Source organism: Aegilops tauschii, chromosome 4, assembly GCF_002575655.3.
Source record: "Aegilops tauschii subsp. strangulata cultivar AL8/78 chromosome 4, Aet v6.0, whole genome shotgun sequence".
NCBI lineage: Eukaryota > Viridiplantae > Streptophyta > Magnoliopsida > Poales > Poaceae > Aegilops > Aegilops tauschii.
In genome coordinates, this window is record NC_053038.3 from 91,221,230 (window position 1) to 91,243,243 (window position 22,014).

Genomic DNA, 22,014 nt, shown 5'->3' on the forward strand with positions numbered 1-22,014 from the left:
CTTACATTATTGGTGAAGGCAGGCTCTATAAAGCCCTTGTACATGCTGATGGGGGGGGGGGGCAATTCAAGAAGTTTACCACAGAATCTTCTTCATAAGCATTGCCTTTATTCTACATTTTGTTAAGAGTAAATATAGATGTGACAATATAAGAAAAAATGGAGAATATTTAAGATAAGATGAAGAGTGATGCTTCATAACCAAGTAGCTATAAATGTAAGTACATCGATACAGGAAAAGGTACAGCCAAGAGCAATGCAGAGCTAAACCTCTTCAGTACCATCAGTGTTATCCAACCTTATGGTAAGAGTAAATATAGATCTTATGTGTAGAAAATGGAGGGCAAAGGAAAATAAGCTGCAGAGTGATGGTAGATGAACAACTACCTGTCAATATAAGTACACTGATAAAGGACATCAGGTACTTACAAGAACAATGCAGAGCTAAAAATTTTCATTGGCATTGGATATATTCTACACTAATGTAACCATTCATACAGATCAGATAATTTGGAGCGAACAATTGATAAGCAAGCTATCATGCATACTGCTGTCACATAATGAACCAAGTATGTATGCAAGTGCAGTGATACAGGACAACAGGTACTAACAAGAGCAAAGCAGCGGGCAGCATATTTGCGATATCCTGTCGTTCTTTTCAAACCGGAATTCTTTTTCGAGCAGATTTCCTGCAAAAAAGATCCGTAAGGCACATGCGGAAAAGTAGAAGTTCAAATTGTCATGCGATATCATAGACAGTACCTCATCCTCGGAACGAGACCAGTGCATAACAAGGTTTTTCCATTCAATGTCTTCTAAATTTAGCACAGGAGACTTCACCAGAAATTTGTTTATAGACTTGCCATCAAAGTGTGATTTCCTCAGGTAACACCAATACTGCTGCAATGCTTCCTTGAAAAGCGCAAGCAAGCTTTGCTCGTCATGACTATCTAGATTGACCCTCGCCTACTTACAATAATGTAATGTAAATCATTGATGTGTTCAATCAGCAGAAAACAGGAATATAATCACCATGAATAATAGCACTTACACGTAAGTGGGACAGGAAGATGTGAAAATGTTTTTTGTCTTCACTATAATCTTCCCATGATGGGAATATATGCACGTAGTCCCTAACAACATTGAAAGCATTGTCTTTTAAACTGGGAATAACTAGAATGGGGTTCCAATCTGCAGGAATTGGCCGTCTCTGCAGTTGGGATAGGTCTTCGGCCGGTGGACTTGCTGTACTTTTTGCTGGAGTGGGATTTTTCTGTGGTACGGCTGGTGCTATGGCAACTGAAATTGGCATACCTTTTGCTGGAGTGCAGGTCCTGTGTGGTGCGGCTAGTGGTGTGGCCAGTGAAGTATGGTTACAGTTTGGTGGAGTCGGTCCTACGTTTTGTGTCACTGGTTGTACAACCAATATAAGTGGGGTGCCGTCTGATTTCTCCGGCACAACCACGTTTTTCAAGGACTTTGCTGGTGCTCCTTCAGGTTCGGCAATCACCCTCTTCCTTTTTGATGTCTGATGCACAAGAATAGCATTTGAGTGGAAAAACATGGTATGATGACAGATGGAATATGTATTGATAATGGATGGGCATGGCATCTCGACATATATGATGAGTAAACTAAGCAGATGGCGGTGCAAGAAAGTAGAAGAAATGCAAGACAACATATGCAAGATACGCACAATCAATAAAACCTTGCCAAATTAGAATAGGCACCTTGATGGGTGAACAGGACAGGCCATCTGCCTTTGACTCCTCGAGGTTAGAATAGTCATTAGGATCATATTCTGAACAAGAATGAACAGGTGGGGAGCGTATGAGTTTCATTGCATCCAGAATGGCACTCAATGCCTTGGTGCCAATTTTGTAAGTCATTGCGGTGTTTAGCTTCAAGAGTGGACTACTGCTAGTGCGACACAAAGCAGCTACATAGATCATAGTGTAGATATAACCGGAAAAACATAAGCATCAGAGTAAAATCAGCAAAGTGGAACTTGCTGGAATATATGTGCTAGTATTGCCGGTACGGCTAGAAAGGCTTCGGATACCAGCTCTCTTCAACTGAAGGTGCGGTACTGTTAATATCAGTGTAACTCTCAAAGGCGACACAACTCCCCGCATTTCCTTGCTATTCTTATAGGATTCAAGTGGGCATGCCACTACAAATCCTATTCCCATGTTTACAAAATCCTACGAATCAAAGAGGCCCAACGAGTTCAAAGTGTCCATACCAACCGACCGTATAGACCTCTACACTGCAAATGTCCCTACTCATCTTCACTACAAGGAACATACTGTACTACTATCATACTCCCTCCGTTCCAAAATATAAGTCTTGGTAGAGGTTTCCACTATGGATCACATACAGATGTATCCAGATACATTTTAGAGTGTAGATTCACTCATTTTGCTCCATATGTAGTCCATGGTGGAATCTATACAAAGACTTGTATTTAGGAACAGAGAGAGTACTTATTAAAGAAGAATGGAAGAGGAACATGCTAAAGAAGAGCAAGCAGATTTTGGATAATAAAATGTTCACTGCGCAGTGCCCACACATGATGAACCAGAGCGCATTAAGAAAGCAACTCCCTGCTGTCTCTCTATATGTGGTGCACGTGCTTTTTTGAAAGTAAAGTAGGAACATTAGCTGACCAATTAAATGTTATCTGTTTTAGTAATATCAGCATCATATCAGATTTGTACTTGAGCAACAAGTTTGGAATTATGAGTGGCACGTTGTTTAGCTTGATGGATTCAGGAGCAGTGCTAAGCAGGTACGATGATGGTACTGACTATAAAGGCATGTCTGCATGCAAGTCGCGTGACTTTTGTCATTTGGGTCAGTCGACCATTTTAGGAGGTTGGATGAAGATACTACGTCTCCTAACCCTTCTTCTTCATCGTCTCTGATTCTTCCCATATAGAACACCGCACGGGCCGCCGGCCGGACCATCGGCCCCCACCGCCTGTGTTCCTCCGCCACCCCCACCCCCGCCCCCACCTGCGTCGAGTTTTCTTCGTTCGGCGAGGCCCCACCACCGCCCCCCACAACCAAAGTCCCCACCCGAGCCCCTTCGTTCGCACCGGCGAACTCCGGCGAGCTCTGAAAAATCGACTGACCCAATTTTGAAATTTAGTCTACTGTGATTTAACTAGTGTGGAATATAAAAGGCGAAAACCATAAGCATTGGAGTATAGTGTTGAGCGTGCCATGGCGGATGTGAAGGTGCAAATCGGACAAAGGCAACTTCGCAACCAATGTTTGCTTTCAACTAGCAAGTAAGTGATGGACAAGAAATCAGAGTAAAGCAGTGGCGATCTATTTTCTTGCTGCGATAAATAAGTTGAGCAGATACGAAAGAGTACTGCCTCTGGTGCGGCGCCGTGTATGCATCTGCTGAGAATTTGACGGTGCTGCAGTAGCGATGGCTGTCGGCGGCGTGGAAGCACATCTAGGAGGGTAGACGGTGGCAGCGGGGTGCGGTGGACGAGACGGTCATAGGAGCAGCGCTGGCAAGGTGGACAACGGCGGGGATGAAGCGAGAGGACGGGATGCAAGGATCCCGGTCCGAAGCCGTGGATGAGAGAGGTCAATCTCTTGTAATGGACGGCGGCGTCGGGGTATCAGCTCCAGCATGGTGGAGGAGGACGGTGGTGGATGGGGTGGCGGACGGAGGAGGCTGGGGTGGAGAGGGTGTTTTGGCGCCCACGGAGTACGAATGGGGAAATGGAAGTGGAGAGGAAGGGGGGAACCATGTCTTCAGGGCGCGCTTATCTCAAATGCGAGGAAATTGACAAACTTAGCCCCCGTTTCAAATTTCCTACATCACATCAATATTAGTCGGTTGGGGATAGGACGGTAATCTCGCATACACCGAATATTTGCCGATGAGAGTTTGTTTTTGGCGCCCACCGTGTATGAATCGGGGAGGGAGTCGATTTCGGCCAAGGACACACTGTGTTTTGGCGCCCACCGTGTATGAATCCGGGTGAGAGGCGGTTATGTCACGTTTGAGTGAAATTACAAACCTACCCCTATCGAAACTTATAGAAATCGAGCACATAGGCTTTGCGTGGCAGGGATAGGCAGTAGTAATTTCCATCTCGCAGATTTTGGTTTCGGGCGGTTACTGCGACTTTCCCCGCTTCGTTCAAATTTTGCAGAGTGCACGTTTACCGTGCCAACTCAATTCGAATCCCGTTTGTATTCTATTTTTTCGGGCGGGGTCCATTTTCGATTGGAATAAAATTCTATATACATCATTTTTTTAATATATACTTTCAAAAGCACAACAAAGAATTCTGCTCCTTTATATGTATAATATGATTTACAAATACAATGATCTCAAAATCATAAGGTTGAATTCAAAAAATTAAACCAAATTATGTTCTACTAAACTGTATGGATCAGTAATATCTACATATTAAATAACATAGATGCGCGTGAATTCATATGAGTATGCATGTTTGATAGATCAATTTTGGTTTGAGTATGAATTACATGTATCATCATCTCGAATTCAAATATTTGAATCCCTTTTATGTTCACTCCTTTCATGCCCATCTCTCTTGCATGCATGCTCCTTCATGTAGCTATCACTCTCTTTTCTCTAGCTCACCCACACGCTCACTTCATGTTTCTCCTATCCTCGCAAACATGGTCTCTCGACGTCTCCCTTGAGAAGTGTCACACTCTCCCTATCATTATACATTACACGATTTTCATTATCTCTCACGTCTCTACCGTTCTCTCGTATCAGTAGGTACCTAAGCTTTCTTTTTCACCGCCACACACACAGTCTCCACTCGTCTTTCACTTTGTCTTTCTCTCTATGGGATTCTCCCACACACCCTATATGTCTCTAGATATGAATCATACCACTAAAATTACTCTCTCTCTCTCCTGTAGACACAACATTTGTTGCGGTCTCCTTTTCGTCTTCATCCCAGACTGACATTATTCATTTGTTTATTGATCAGACAAACTCCCCCCCTCTCTCTCACACAGAACTCCTGCTTCCACTCCCCTTCCCGACTACCGTCTCTCTCTCACACACAAAACTTTCGCTTTCGCACCCCCGACTCATATTTCTCTCACAAACATTTATCGACTAGCATCTAGATAGGTTTATACACCCGCACACTCGTGCTTCCACTATCGCATACATGTCTCTCTCCCGCTCCTTGTATCTATGTAGATTTTTCTTCCCTTCTTGAGACACGCCCTCTCGATCGTGCACACACACACTATCGCCTCATTTTAAGCTGATACCTCTCGCACACACACTCTTTGTGTCTTTGTCACACATGCACTCCGTCCTCCTCCTCTCTCCCTCTCTCTCTCTCACACACATGGGCTTTTTGCAACAACTAGCAAGATGCCCATGCGTTGCACGGAACATCAAGATGCATTTGTATGAGTATTTTATCTTGTGGGAGAAAAGGATGAACAAGGGAAGGACTTATTTGCAAGTGTGGAGAGGGGTGTGGGTAATTTTTTGCAAAATTGCCATAGTTTCCTTCCTATCCGTCAGATATAGATCGAACGACCTATATTGCAGGATGGAAGGCACACGATCTTCACCGACTATGCTTTTTATAAGAGTAGGGATAAAAAACAGAGTTGGTGATGATGGTGGGCCTGCCATCCTGCAATATAGGCCGTCCGATTTATATCTGACGGATAGGAATGAAACTATGGCAATTTACCCGCACTCCTCTCCACATTTGCAGATAAGGCCTTCCCTCGTTCATCCTTTTCTCCCACAAGATCTTGATGTTCCGTGCAACGCACGGGCATCTTGCTAGTAAGAGTAGAAATTAGACATATACCACTTCTCGAATCTTGAAACCAACAGCATTCCTCCCTTATCTCATCAAAACCGCCAAAGGAATATATTTTGAGTGAAACATAATTTTTTTTAGTGATATACGTATTTCAAAACTAGACTTTTTTTCCTATCAAATCGGTGAATATGTATTAATCTACTCAGATCGTGTGGCAACGCATTGGCACATTGCTAGTAGTTATTATAATTTTTTGGACACCAGACAAACAGTGGAGTACATATACGAAGAGAAGAGGCGCACACACGCAGTCAGTCTCTCGCTGTCTCGCACACACGAGTGTTACGTAAAGGCGATGTTAACAAATAAACCCTAAAACCCTAGGTGCACGATTGCTGCATTCGCGGGTACCGGGTACGTGGTGGAGCGCACCTTTGTAGGAATAGTCAGCTCGCGTGATAATTTGATCCGTATGAGTTGATGGTCGGGACCACAGGTGAACGACATGGAGGCGGTGGCTCGCCAGTTGCCACAGATCGAGTAGCCACGTTTAAAATACCATTTTTTAGTGGGATTAAGAGTTCCGATTTTCAATGGCGCGTTATAAGTACTAAGTAGTTTTTAGAACGATTGGTATGGAGTGAAAATGCAATTCATAGTACTACGTACCTCCTTGGCGTTTGGTTGTATGGGTTTATGTTGTGAGATGTTGAACCTAGTAGTTCTAGGGCAAATACTATGTTTAGATTTAGATGTTGGTTTTCAGTAATGAAAATTGGAAGGGGGAAACCCTTCTTTGATTAAAAAAACTACTACCTCCATTCTGGTTTACTAGCCCCATCGTATTTTGGGTCAAAGTTTGTCCATGAATTTTACTTGTAAAATGTGAATGGAAAACGAGATTTTGTTATACGCAAATAAAAAAGGACTGGAGGGAGTGATTGCTCTGACACGGACGCGACCTCTCATAGCGCAGGCATTGAACCGGCGCGCCGGCCAAGAGGGCCCCACTTGCTGCAGGCCCGGCTGAACACGCCTCCTCGCCGCATGCAACCGGCTTCAGACTGCCCCGCCTGCCTTCATTGAATCCGCGCGTGTGCCGGCAACACGTCCTTCAGCGAGCCGGCCGGCATTTTAGAACACAAAAAATGACCAAAATATAATTAATTACGCATGGTCTTGACTTGTTGTGCTCGCACTGGTAGCAGGAACTAGAGGTTTTTCTTTATTCATAACTCTCCTCAAATTTTTTTTTTGCTTTGAAGTGAATCATGGTTGTGGACATTATGTATGAATGTGGAGATATCTGTGAACATGAGTTTGATGTGGAAGTTGAACTTGGAATGTCGGGCTTGCGCGTGAACTATACCATGTCCAATGCTTCGTCTGTTATTGTTTGGAAAGTAATTGCTGTTATTACATGACCCGAAAAAAATATATTTTGTGCCACATCAGTAGATGCACGGACATCACAACAGGGATGCTGACTGGATAAACATTTGAACCTAGCTACTATGAAGGAAATTTTGTATTGACAACAGTTTTAGATAGCAGGAGACGCCTAGCCTGCTCTGCCTCTGCTAGCTTATTTCCGGCTTCTTCCATCTCTTCTTTGGCATGGGTGAAGAGAGCATCTGATTGCTCTTTTTGCTTCTTCAGGAACTCAGCTACATTCTCAAGGGCTGCTGCACGCTTTCTTTCAGCCTTTACTAGAGCCACGAGGACACGAACAGCCGACGACTCCACCTGGCTTGTGTGTAATCCAACATCATCTGGGAATTTGCACCTTGTGTCTAATCCAGCATCATTAGGGAACTGGCACCTTGTGTGTAATCCAGCCTCATTCTGGAAACGTGATCTCGAGGTTGACCATACTTCCCTCCTCGCAGGAACTGCATCCTGACATGAAGTTACTTCTTTTTTAGATAGTTACTCAGAGCAACTGTCACGACCGGTTTTTTAATAATATAATTATTGAGAGACCAATCCCTTTTACGGACCAGTAAGGAAGAATTCCTTCTCACTGGTAGACAATATCATGGTCACAGAAGAAAAATACCAGGAGTACTGAATATAATACAAAGTTGAGCGGAAATTGCCCAAAAATTTATTACATGCATGCCGATAAAACAAGACGGCGGATAGGGTGGCATAACTACTAACTCACGATAATAATGGTGGTGGGAATACCACTGCGAAGTGAGTGATATGACTCTTGAAGACTACAGCTCTTCGAGCGTTGGAGTGAGGCTCGAGGAGACTTATTACGGGTGGCGGAAGCGTATAAAATACAAGTGACCAATATCCGGGATCGCGCAAGACTGACTGGGATTCCTCTAGGCGTCGGACGCGCTATCAAACTCTCCATCCAAGAGATCGCCTTCGTCAACATCTGGCCAAATCAACAAGCCAGGTGAGTACTATGAAAGTACTCGCAAGACAGTTCGGACATAAGATATAACAAATGCAAACATGAAGCATATAAACAAGTTAACCAGCGCGTTCAGACATAGAGATAATAAATGCTGGGTGCCAAACGAGGGTCCGAATGACTCCTCGAGCGGAAACTGCAAGAATAGTAGTACTGGTGCCAAACGAGTGTCTGAATGACTCCTCGAGAGGAAAATGCAGAAATAATAATACTGGTGCCAAACGAGTGTCTGAATGACTCCTCGAGAGGAAAACTGCAGAAATAATAATACTGGTGCCAAACGAGGGTCTGAATGACTCCTCGAGAGGAAACTGCAGAAATAATAATACTGGTGCCAAACGAGGGTTTGAATGACTCCTCGAGAGGAAACTGCAGAATAGTAATGCCACAGTCGGGCGTCGGGGCGACACCACATAACGGGCTTATAACAGAAAATAAAGGCAGTGCGTGCCACAGTCGGACGTCTGAGCGACATCACATAAAGGGCTTATATTTAAAGTGAGAAACAAAGACACGCCACAGTCGGACGTCTGCGCGACGTCGCATAAAGGGCTTATATTTAAAGTAAGAACAAACACCTGCCACAGTCGGACGTCTGAGCGACGTCACATAAAGGGCTTATATTGTAGCTCAATAATGCAGTAGCTCGAGATCATAAATTATTACAAGTACGAGACAAATAAAAGGTTAGTCCATCCATAGTAATAATAATTTAACCGGGTTTACCACTTGAGCTTGTTCACCGGAGACAAGTTTTCCACGTGGATAGATATGGATATACTGATTACCCTACTTGATCATGGACACGATGACTTGGAAGAATTTGACTCTGCAGAGTTTGTACTTAACCACAGCCAACGGATTTCCGTAGTCACGGGGACTAGTTCCGTTCATGGTGTTTTGGAAGAAACACGTCTAACCAGTACACACCCATTTCAATATTCCGAAGCCAGGGATCACCCTCGGCAATGTTCAAGAAAAACCTTGAGACGGGGAGGCAACAACCTCGCGTAGCATGGGATCAAATTTCTATACGCGCGCTCTAAGGGGGTGCCCCCCCTCTCGGTCCCAACCGGAAACACCCATGCCCCCTGACCGGATGACTGGCTTTAATCCTGGGCCAAGGTACCATCATCCCGGCCCCTCTGTTTGGTGTGTACACGGAAAGAGGTTACCAACTTACTAAACCGCATCCTGGCAAAGAAACATGTGGTAGCACGGAAGGGGAAAAGATGATAACGTGACTCCGTCCACGTTAACGTCGGAATTCGTCGGATGACGCACGGCTGGTATGCTACAACAGTACCACCTTGCTGCCCTTCATGTCACCACATGATTAGGTCATCTCTCACCAGAGATCATCGCAACTTTGGAAAAACGGGTAGTTGCTTCACAAGCAACGAGATACTCACTGACACTCATATGCCACGCACCAACTGTCATGCAAACATGCAAAACACCTATCATATCAAAGGTTCAAACATGCTTGCCTGGTTCGGAGAAGTCGGAGTCTAGCTCGGCGAAGTTCGCGGCTCCGTCACCCCTTCCGGAACCTACGGCAATAACGGAAACGGGCACTAACGTGAAAACCAACGCGTGCACAGAAACTTCTCCAAAATTTGTCCAAATAAATCCCATAAAAAACTAGACAAAATTTTATGAAGGTCAGAAAAAGAATCACTCAAAAATTCCTTTTTATTAAAAAGTTATAAAGGTTTCTGTCCAGGGACTTATCTGTAATGAAACAGAAAAGTTTCAGGGTTTTAACTAAGAAAACAGAAAACTGTTCGATTGGAAATGCGCAAACTCAAGAGGGGAAGCGTATTTGCCCGAAGGCGCCAACAGAAAACGTTTCGCGTGGGGAAATAAAAGAGGCTGACAGGGGGGTCCCACATGTCGGGTTTAAAAAGCTCGCCGGCGCTCGAAGACTGCGGTGGACGCCGGCGTCGAACCATGGCGAGTTAGGAGGATCGGAGGGTACCAAGAGCTTCAGCGTGTCCTTCCGCGTTGGTGGGTGGTGGACTCGACCGTCGGAGAGCACCACGTCGACGGCGACACTTTCTCCGGCGGACGGCGGCTCGGGTGGTGGTGGAGAACTCCGGTGGAGGGCTGCAAACTTCGAATTGAAGCGCGGGTCAGAAGGAGGGATGCATAGTGAAGCTACTGGCAAGAGATGGGAGGCAGAGGCGCACGCACGGGAACGAATCGAGCTGGAACCCGTGGCGGGTCGCGGCGGCCGGAGTCGAGGAAGGAGACCTCCTCGAGGCTCTTCCAGTGGCTAGGCGTGCTCTAGGTGGAGTGCAGGGGTGGTGTGGGTTCGAGTTGAAGCTCGGGGCCTCTATTTATAGGCGGATCGACGGGGTGGCCGTGAACGGAGAATCTCCGGCGAGCGATTACGGCGATGCAGTGGATTGGCAGGAGGTTTGAGTGGCCAGGCAGCATCAGTGGAAGTTACTGGTGTCGTTCCCTCGCTAATCTCGGCTGGTCTTGGCGTAACGGCGTCGGTCCACGGTGGGGTGGCCGCACGGGCACGTCGGCGGCAGAGAGCGCGCTCCGCGCCCTGCGGTTCACGACGAGAGTGGCAGCGTGTTCTGGGGAGTGGAAGGCCACGCGGCGAGCTCCAGTGGCTTGGGCGGCGCTGGGTGGCGCCGTCAGCGCCGCGCCTCTCTCTAGCGGCCGCAAAGCCGCCGCTGGCGTCGGTCACGATGCAGCGCACCTTCTGCTGCTCGTCGCCGACGTCCGCAAGGTGCCAGACGTTCGTGCGGTGCAGAGGACAAGGGGGAGGGGACAGGGAACACGGCGACACAGCGGCACTGGCGAGATCGACGTCGGGTTCTGAAGAAAACGACAGTGCACTGAAATGTTCTGTGAGCTTCACTGAACCAGAATTTGACAATGCACTGCAGGTGTTCGACAGAAAGATTTGGCAATGAGAATTTTTTTCTGGAGCTGGTACTTGGTGAGGTGACCTCTCAATGCACCCAGAGGCTGCCTGATTTTTCTTGGAATTTTTGGAAAAGGATTTGAATGAATTTCACCAAATTTGAAAAATCTGATCCAAACTTGCAGTAAGTGTAGTTTGAAAAATTTGAACTGAAGACCAGTGGATCTTCATGGATCTTGGTTGAGGGTTCAAAGGACTAGGAAGGGGAGTTGGTATGGGGGCAAAAATCAAAACATAAAGTGGAGTTCCTTTGTAAATCACCAATGGCTAGAATAGAAGACAGAAATTTGTTAGAATATGTTTTGAATGGAAAAATAATCATATGGAGAGGTACAACTTGCTGGATTTGATGCAAAACATGATCCAAAGATGAGGGGAGGGTTAGGAGAGTGGATTTTTTCTAAGGCCATGGCAAGAGAGAATTGTTGAAAGTGGTAAAGGATTATCCAAAAGCCATAGTGCATTTTCAAAGAGATTTTCAAAAGTCATTTTCCTCAAGTGGAAAGTATTTTGTCTTGAGTCCAAATAAAAAGCAAGAACCTCCAAGACCAAAGACAGATCTTGGGTGAATCCAAATAAAACCTTTGCCATAAAGAAGAAAAGAAAATATTTGAAAGGGAGAGTTCTTTTGAAGAAATTTTTTAAATCACCTCCCTCAAGTCAAATAAAAATCTTTTGAAAAATCCAAATAAAAACTTGGGTGTCACAACACCTACCCCCTTAGGAAAAATCTCGTCCTCGAGATTTCTGCTGATCCTCAAATAGATATGGATATTCTGCCCGGAGAAAATCTTCCCTTTCCCATGTGGCTTCATCCTTAGTGTGGTTGCTCCACTGAACTCTAAAAAACTTTGTCGTCTTCTGACGGGTCCTCCGTTTAGACTCTTCTAAAATCTTTACTGGCCTCTCTCTGTAGGTGAGGTCTGGTTGCACATCAATGCTTTCATGGGGTACATGCTTCTCCGGGCTACTCACACATTTTCTTAGTTGTGAGACGTGAAATACGTCATGGACGTCTGATAGCTCCTTGGGTAGGTCTAGTTGGTAGGCTACCGTGCCTCTTCGTGACTTTACACAAAATGGTCCAATAAATCTTGGGGCTAGCTTCCCCTTAATTTTGAACCGTTGTAGACCCCTCATAGGAGATACTCGGAGGTATACGGAATCACCGGGTTCAAAGCTGACCTCACGATGCTTCTGATCATAGTAGCTCTTTTGTCGGCTCTGCACTGTCTTCAGTCTGTCCCTGATCTGTTTAACTTTCTCCTCGGCCTCTCTAAGCATGTCTGGGCCGAAGATACGGCTGTCACCTATTTCTGACCAATTCAGTGGGGTACGACACCTCCGTCCATACAATGCTTCAAAGGGTGCCATTTGCAAGCTGGCTTGGTAACTGTTGTTGTAAGAAAATTCGGCATACGGCAAACTCTCTTCCCAACTGGATCCATAGGTGAGCACACAGGCTCTTAGCATATCCTCTAGGATTTGGTTTACACGTTCCGTTTGTCCATCAGTCTGAGGGTGGTACGCTGTACTGAAAGCTAGCTGCGTGCCCAGCGCTTGTTGTAGGTGATCCCAAAATTTGGAGACGAATTGAGTGCCTCGGTCAGATATTATAGTCTTTGGGACTCCATGCAAACAAACTATACGGGAGAGATAAAGTTTGGCCAGTCTTGGTGTGGAGTAGGTCGTCTTCACGGGAATGAAATGAGCAACCTTGGTTAGTCGGTCTGTGATGACCCATATGGCGTCATTTCCGCGTTGTGATCGAGGTAATCCGACAATGAATTCCATTCCTATTTCATCCCATTTCCACTCCAGTATCCTGTTTGGCTGGAGTAGCCCTGCTGGCTTTTGATGCTCGGCCTTGATGCGTTGACATGAATCGCAACAAGCAATAAATTCTGCTATATCTCTTTTCATACCGTGCCACCAAAATCTTTCCTGAATGTCCTTGTACATTTTGGTCCCTCCAGGATGTATTGAGTATGGAGCGGTGTGGCTTTTGGTTAAGATTTGTTGCTTGAGTTCCTCGATGTTAGGTACGCAAAGTCTATCTCCGTACCATAATGTTCCTTCATTGTCTGTGACGAACTCTGAAGCCTTACCAAGGTCCATTTTCTTCTTTATACCTTCGATGCTGGGATGTCCCTGTTGAGCCTTCTTAATTTGTTCCACCAGGGTGGGTTGTATCTCCAGATTTGATACGGTGCCCTCAGAGACTAACATCATGTTGAGCCTAGCGAACTCTTGCTGAAACTCAGGCCTCAAGTTTTGCGGACCGTCATTGTCCGGGCTGGGGTTTCGGCTAAGGGCATCGGCCACTACATTTGCTTTCCCTGGATGGTAGTGAATACCGACATCATAGTCCTTGACCAGTTCTAACCAGCGTCCTTGGCGTAAATTTAGCTCCGACTGGGTGAAAATATATTTGAGGCTCTTATGGTCTGTATATATTTCACAGCGATTCCCCAACAGGAAGTGCCTCCACTCCTTGAGTGCATGTATAACTGCTGCTAGCTCCAAGTCATGTGTTGGGTAATTTTCCTCATGTTTTCGCAGCTGCCTGGAGGCATATGCGACAACTTTGCCATCCTGCATTAGTACACATCCGAGACCTTTTCGGGATGCATCACAATACACTTCAAAACTCTTGTGTATGTCTGGTACAGTTAAGACCGGTGCGGTTGTCAGCTTCTTCTTAAGTTCTTGGAAGCTCTGCTCGCATGCTTCCGTCCATACAAATTTCTTGTCCTTCTTGAGCAACTGTGTCATAGGTTTTGCCACAGTGGAGAATCCTTCAATAAATCTTCTGTAATATCCGGCCATTCCTAGGAAACTCCGCACATCTGTAACGTTGGCGGGCGGCTTCCAGTCAAGTATGGCTTTGACCTTTTCTGGGTCTACGGCCACGCCTTCTTGGTTCAATATATGGCCTAAGAAACCAATTTGTCTTAGCCAAAATTCGCACTTGCTAAATTTGGCGTACAACTGATGTTTCCTTAGTTCTCCCAAAACAATTCTGAGGTGCTCAGCATGCTCTTCTGGTGTCCTCGAGTAAACCAGGATATCGTCAATAAATACCACAACGAATTTGTCCATGAATTTCATGAACACTTTGTTCATGAGGTGGACGAAATATGAGGGGGCGTTCGTTAGTCCAAAAGGCATCACTGTAAACTCGTATAATCCGTATCTGGAAGTGAATGCTGTCTTGGGAATATCTTATGTCCGTACCTTCAGTTGATGATATCCCGATCTCAAATCAATTTTTGAGAATACCTTGGCTTGTGCGAGCTGGTCAAACAAATCATTTATCCGTGGCATCGGATATTTGTTTTTTGATGGTGACCATATTGAGGGCTCGATAGTCTATACACAGTCTCAGTGTCCCATCCTTTTTCTTGGCGAACAACACTGGCGAACCCCAAGGTGAGGAGCTGGCCCGAATAAATCCTTTGTCCAATAATTCCTTTATCTGCTTCTTCAACTCCACCAATTCTGAGGGTGCCATTCTATAAGGCTTCTTATAGATGGGAGCGGTGCCAGGTGCTAGTTCGATGCTGAATTCTATCTCTCGGTCTGGTGGCATGCCTGGCAGTTCTTCAGGGAACACATCGGGAAACTCGCATACCACTGGAACTGTTCTCAGTTCTGCAATGTCCATCTTGTTCAGTTTTGGTTGCTGTGATCGTGGCCTTTCTTGAGCTGTAACCCTTATCGTCCTGCCATGATGGTGGGTGAGAATCACGGTCCGATTGAAACAGTCAATGAATCCTTTGTTGGTGGTCAACCAATCCATTCCTAAAATGACATCCAGTCCTTTACTCTCCAACACGATGAGATTTGCTTGGAATTGTAGTCCTTCGAACTCAATGACCACTCCTTGGCAGTAACCCTGAGCGATTTGCTTATTTCCGGGGGACTTGATGATCATAGATTTTTCCAAGGGGAGTATCGGAAAACCATGTTGTAAAACAAAGCTCTTCGAAACGAACGAATGGGAAGCTCCAGAATCAAACAAAACCGTGGCAGGTACTGTGTTGACAGGGAACGTACCGAGCACGATGTCTGGGGCATTCTGCGCTTCTTCCCTGGTCACATGGTTCAGGTGACCCTTCCTGTGGTTGTTGCTGGGGTTGAAATTGTTGCGCTTGGGGGCTGGATTGTTCCCACCATTGCTTGGCTTGGGGGCCGCGTTCCTTGGCTTTGGGCATTGTTTAGCATAGTGCCCTTCTTGACCACAAGCATAGCAGGTGACCCCTGGACGGTACGTGTACTCTTTGTCCCTGGCATGAAACTGTCCGACGGGCCTTGGATCGGTAGTCGTGGATCTCCTTGCTTATGTCCTTGGAACCTCCGTCTTGCTTCGGTTGTTGTGAGCAAGAGTCGTCTTGTCCCTCTTTCGCTTACGGATATCTTCCAGACTACGGCGCTCATTCTCCAAGGTAATGGCCTTGCCAACCAGAGTTTTAAAATCCGGAAAGGTGTGTACAATCAGTTGGCATCTTAGTGCTGGTGCCAGGCCGTCCAGGAATTTTTCCATCTTCTTGTTTTCTGTCATATGCTCGTCGTAGGCATAACGAGACAGCTGGGTAAATTGACCATTGTATTCTGTCACTGACATGCCTCTCTGCTTCAGGTCATCAAACTCTCTCTTCTTGATTTTTATGATGCTCCTGGGGATGTGTGCCCCACGGAAGCCTTCCTTGAACTCTTCCCAGGTGATGTTGTGTTCACTGGGATGCATGTGTAGGAAGTTTTCCCACCATGCTGCAGCTGCTCCAGTAAGGTAGTGTGGTGCATAAAGCACCTTCTCATGATCTGAACACTGAGCAATAATCAGTTTCCTTTCAATGTCGCGAAGCCAATCATCGGCTTCCAGCGGCCTATCGGTGTGAGCAAAAGTTGAAGGGCGAGTCTTCTGTAACTCAGATAACTTGGAATGGGGTTGATAGGGCTCACGGTGGTTTCCCATATTGATGACATGATTCATCATCTCTTGGTGCTGTTGTTGGCTTTGCTCGAAGAGACGGCAGACTTGAGACAGGGCTGCTTCGCTGTCTTGTTTACTGGACTGACCCTGAGTGAAGTTGTTGCTAGTCTGTGTCCCATAAACCTCTTCTGGCTGATTGGGCATGGAGCGAGTCCACGGACGAGACATTTTTCCAGTCTGGGGTATTATTTTGCAAAACTCATTAGAAAGACTGTGTAGTGCAAGGAAAAACTTGCAAAGGCAACAAATTTAAAAGACCTCAAGGTTTTTCAAGGAAACATAAGCGATTTTGCACGGAGAAGAACTGCTTAGCATATATCTTACACGCGAAAAGCAAACACACGATACATCACTCAGGATGCGCGTACACATTCCTGACATGTTATTTAGGCTAGCGTACTCCTCCGGAAGGCAGCAAACACACCCATACAAACTAGCGTACAGATAAAACAACACACCATACAAGCAGACATAACGCGCGGCTACTCGGCGCTCTCAGTCGGAGATGGTGAAGATTTCCTTCCCCTTGCCGATGGCAAGACTCAACGGTCCAGGAGAATCAACCTCCACCTCCTCTCTAGCTGGCTCCTGGCGCGTAACGCTGCGCTGCGGTGATGGCGCGGGAGCGACGGGTGGTAGGGCGGGTGCGGCAGGCGGTGCAGCTCTGACTGGAGCAGGAGCGATGACTCGGTCGAACTCCTCAGTGGTGGGCACACGGCGTGCAGTGGCCAAAACGGCCGGTGCATACGAGGCTGAAGACGAGACGAAAGTCAGAGGCGGCGCCGTGTTGAGAAGCTCCTTCCTGCTGGCAGGACCGCCCCGGACTAAGTCCATGCGGGCAGCCACAAGATCGTCTACGAGGTTGTCGAAAGACTCCTCCAGAGCCTTGAGATACTCAACAACCATCTCGATGGCTTCATCTCGCTCTCCCCGATGGCAGGCGAATGCATAGTGACTGGTGTACGGCACATGGCATGGGAGGTAGCGATAGCGACGAGTCTTCACGGGCAGCCATCTGCATGGCATGCCTCTCCGTAGGCATGGCCCTTCCCACAAAACGAAAGTGGCAAGCTGCAGAACGTCCCCCCTTGAATTGCACCACAGCTTGGTGCATAGACACGTCGTCGCTGAGCTTGTGCTGATAGAGCATGAACTCCGGGCGGGCTGCTGGCCCAATCGCGAGCTTGGTGATGGAGACGAGGAGCTTGACAAACCCCTCGGGCACGTTCGTGAACACTCGATTCTCACAGCTGCTGCCAGCCATCTACAAAAGTAGGCAAAAATTCTGAGTAGTCATGTCATAAATTTATGATGACCAACAGAAAATAGCTACAATTGCAAAATGCTGAAAAAGCACAAAAGACGCTAATAACCGATTAGCGATCGCACCTAGTGGCTTCCTACAGTCAACCTGGCTCTGATACCAAGCTTGTCACGACCGGTTTTTCAATAATATAATTATTGAGAGACCAATCCCTTTTACGGACCAGTAAGGAAGAATTCCTTCTCACTGGTAGACAATATCATGGTCACAGAAGAAAAATACCAGGAGTACTGAATATAATACAAAGTTGAGCGGAAATTGCCCAACAATTTATTACATGCATGCCGATAAAACAAGACGGCGGATAGGGTGGCATAACTACTAACTCACGATAATAACGGTGGTGGGAATATCACTGCGAAGTGAGTGATATGACTCCTGAAGACTACAACTCTTCGAGCGTTGGAGTGAGGCTCGAGGAGACTTATTACGGGTGGCGGAAGCGTATAAAATACAAGTGACCAATATCCGGGATCGCGCAGGACTGACTGGGATTCCTCTAGGCGTCGGACGCGCTATCAAACTCTCCATCCAAGAGATCGCCTTCGTCAACATCTGGCCAAATCAACAACCCAGGTGAGTACTATGAAAGTACTCGCAAGACAGTTCGGACATAAGATATAACAAATGGAAACATGAAGCATATAAACAAGTTAACCAACGCGTTCAGACATAGAGATAATAAATGCTGGGTGCCAAACGAGGGTCCGAATGACTCCTCGAGCGGAAACTGCAAGAATAGTAGTACTGGTGCCAAACGAGTGTCTGAATGACTCCTCGAGAGGAAAATGCAGAAATAATAATACTGGTGCCAAACGAGTGTCTGAATGACTCCTCGAGAGGAAAACTGCAGAAATAATAATACTGGTGCCAAACGAGGGTCTGAATGACTCCTCGAGAGGAAACTGCAGAAATAATAATACTGGTGCCAAACGAGGGTCTGAATGACTCCTCGAGAGGAAACTGCAGAATAGTAATGCCACAGTCGGGCGTCGGGGCGACACCACATAACGGGCTTATAACAGAAAATAAAGGCAGTGCGTGCCACAGTCGGACGTCTGAGCGACATCACATAAAGGGCTTATATTTAAAGTGAGAAACAAAGACACGCCACAGTCGGACGTCTGCGCGACGTCGCATAAAGGGCTTATATTTAAAGTAAGAACAAACACCTGCCACAGTCGGACGTATGAGCGACGTCATATAAAGGGCTTATATTGTAGCTCAATAATGCAGTAGCTCGAGATCATAAATTATTACAAGTACGAGACAAATAAAAGGTTAGTCCATCCATAGTAATAATAATTTAACCGGGTTTACCACTTGAGCTTGTTCACCGGAGACAAGTTTTCCACGTGGATAGATATGGATATACTGATTACCCTACTTGATCATGGACACGATGACTTGGAAGAATTTGACTCTGCAGAGTTTGTACTTAACCACAGCCAACGGATTTCCGTAGTCACGGGGACTAGTTCCGTTTACGGTGTTTTAGAAGAAACACGTCTAACCAGTACACACCCATTTCAATATTCCGAAGCCAGGGATCACCCTCGGCAACGTTCAAGAAAAACCTTGAGACGGGGAGGCTACAACCTCGCGTAGCATGGGATCAAATTTCTATACGCGCGCTCTAAGGGGGTGCCCCCCTCTCGGTCCCAACCGGAAACACCCATGCCCCCTGACCGGATGACTGGCTTTAATCCTGGGCCAAGGTACCATCATCCCGGCCCCTCTGTTTGGTGTGTACACGGAAAGAGGTTACCAACTTACTAAACCGCATCCTGGCAAAGAAACATGTGGTAGCACGGAAGGGGAAAAGATGATAACGTGACTCCGTCCACGTTAACGTCGGAATTCGTCGGATGACGCACGGCTGGTATGCTACAACAGTACCACCTTGCTGCCCTTCATGTCACCACATGATTAGGTCATCTCTCACCAGAGATCATCGCGACTTTGGAAAAACGGGTAGTTGCTTCACAAGCAACGAGATACTCACTGACACTCATATGCCACGCACCAACTGTCATGCAAACATGCAAAACACCTATCATATCAAAGGTTCAAACATGCTTGCCTGGTTCGGAGAAGTCGGAGTCTAGCTCGGCGAAGTTCGCGGCTCGGTCAGCCCTTCCGGAACCTACGGCAATAACGGAAACGGGCACTAACGTGAAAACCAACGCGTGCACAGAAACTTCTCCAAAATTTGTCCAAATAAATCCCATAAAAAACTAGAAATTTTTTTATGAAGGTCAGAAAAAGAATCACTCAAAAATTCCTTTTTATTAAAAAGTTATAAAGGTTTCTGTCCAGTGACTTATCTGTAATGAAACAGAAAAGTTTCAGGGTTTTAACTGAAAAAACAGAAAACGGTTCGATTGGAAATGCGCAAACTCAAGAGGGGAAGCGTATTTGCCCGAAGGCGCCAACAGAAAACATTTCGCGTGGGGAAACAGAAGAGAGGCTGACAGGGGGGTCCCACATGTCGGGTTTAAAAAGCTCGCCGGTGCCCGAAGACTGCGGTGGACGCTGGCGTCGAACCACGGCGAGTTAGGAGGATCGGAGGGTACCAAGAGCTTCAGCGTGTCCTTCCGCGTCGGTGGGTGGTGGACTCGACCGTCGGAGAGCACCATGTCGACGGCGACACTTTCTCCGGCGGACGGCGGCTCGGGTGGTGGTGGAGAACTCTGGTGGAGGGCTGCAAACTTCGAATTGAAGCGCGGGTCAGAAGGAGGGATGCATAGTGAAGCTACTGGCAAGAGATGGGAGGCAGAGGCGCACGCACGGGAGCGAATCGAGCTGGAACCCGTGGCGGGTCGCGGCGGCCGGAGTCGAGGAAGGAGACCTCCTCGAGGCTCTTCCAGTGGCTAGGCGTGCTCTAGGTGGAGTGCAGGGGTGGTGTGGGTTCGAGTTGAAGCTCGGGGCCTCTATTTATAGGCGGATCGACGGGGTGGCCGTGAACGGAGAATCTCCGGCGAGCGATTACGGCGATGCAGTGGATTGGCAGGAGGTTTGAGTGGCCAGGCAGCATCAGTGGAAGTTATTGGTGTCGTTCCCCCGCTAATCTCGGCTGGTCTTGGCGTAACGGCGCCGGTCCATGGTGGGGTGGCCGCACGGGCACGTCGGCGGCAGAGAGCGCGCTTCGCGCCCTGCGGTTCACGACGAGAGTGGCAACGTGTTCTGGGGAGTGGAAGGCCACGCGGCGAGCTCCGGTGGCTTGGGCGGCGCTAGGTGGCGCCGTCAGCGCCGCGCCTCTCTCTGGCGGCCGCAAAGCCGCCGCTGGCGTCGGGCACGGGGCGGCGCACCTTCTGCTGCTCGTCGCCGACGTCCGCAAGGTGCCAGACGTTCGTGCGGTGCAGAGGACAAGGGGGAGGGGACAGGGAACACGGTGACACAGCGGCACTGGCGAGATCGACGTCGGGTTCTGAAGAAAACGACAGTGCACTGAAATGTTCTCCGAACTTCACTGAACCAGAATTTGACAATGCACTGCAGGTGTTTGACAGAAAGATTTGGCAATGAGATTTTTTTCTGGAGCTGGTACTTGGTGAGGTGACCACTCAATGCACCCAGAGGCTGCCTGATTTTTCTTGGAATTTTTGGAAAAGGATTTGAATGAATTTCACCAAATTTGACAAATCTGATCCAAACTTGTAGTAAGTGTAGTTTGAAAAATTTGAACTGAAGACCAGTGGATCTTCATGGATCTTGGTTGAGGGTTCAAGGGACTAGGAAGGGGAGTTGGTTTGGGGGCAAAAATCAAAACAGAAAGTGGAGTTCCTTTGTAAATCACCAATGGCTAGAATAGAAGACAGAAATTTGTTAGAATATGTTTTGAATGGAAAAATAATCATATGGAGAGGTACAACTTGCTGGATTTGATGCAAAACATGATCCAAAGATGAGGAGAGGGTTAGGAGAGTGGATTTTTTCTAAGGCCATGGCAAGAGAGAATTGTTGAAAGTGGTAAAGGATTATCCAAAAGCCATAGTGCATTTTCAAAGAGATTTTCAAAAGTCATTTTCCTCAAGTGGAAAGTATTTTGTCTTGAGTCCAAATAAAAAGCAAGAACCTCCAAGACCAAAGACAGATCTTGGGTGAATCCAAATAAAACCTTTTCCATAAAGAAGAAAACAAAATATTTGAAAGGGAGAGTTCTTTTGAAGAAATTTTTTAAATCACCTCCCTCAAGTCAAATAAAAATCTTTTGAAAAATCCAAATAAAAACTTGGGTGTCACAGCAACCCAGATCCATTTAGTAGAAGCCAGATAAACAGAACTGGGAGAAGTGAATTCAAAAGGAAAAATAATATAAAAACAGACTACAAGGTGAGAACACCCACTTCCTACATCAAGCTATAAACGAAAGCATTAGGACGATTAAGACTCTTCTTATGACACATTGAAGAACACGAGGCTTAAGAGAAACAGAAACTACAACATATACACATCGAAGAACACGAGGCTAAACGAGAGTAATTGAAAGGCTGTTACTTACCAAAGCTTGTTT

At 46.6% G+C, this 22,014-nt stretch overlaps 1 long non-coding RNA gene across 1 annotated transcript; it reads right to left on the reverse strand.

Moving 5' to 3' along the window:
* Positions 1 to 592: 592 nt before the first annotated feature.
* LOC141021475 (uncharacterized) lies at positions 593 to 837 on the reverse strand. The gene is made up of 2 exons (XR_012182783.1): positions 762 to 837; positions 593 to 688 (listed from the first exon to the last, which is right to left on the reverse strand). It is a non-coding gene; the product is annotated as an uncharacterized lncRNA (long non-coding RNA).
* Positions 838 to 22,014: the final 21,177 nt, after the last annotated feature.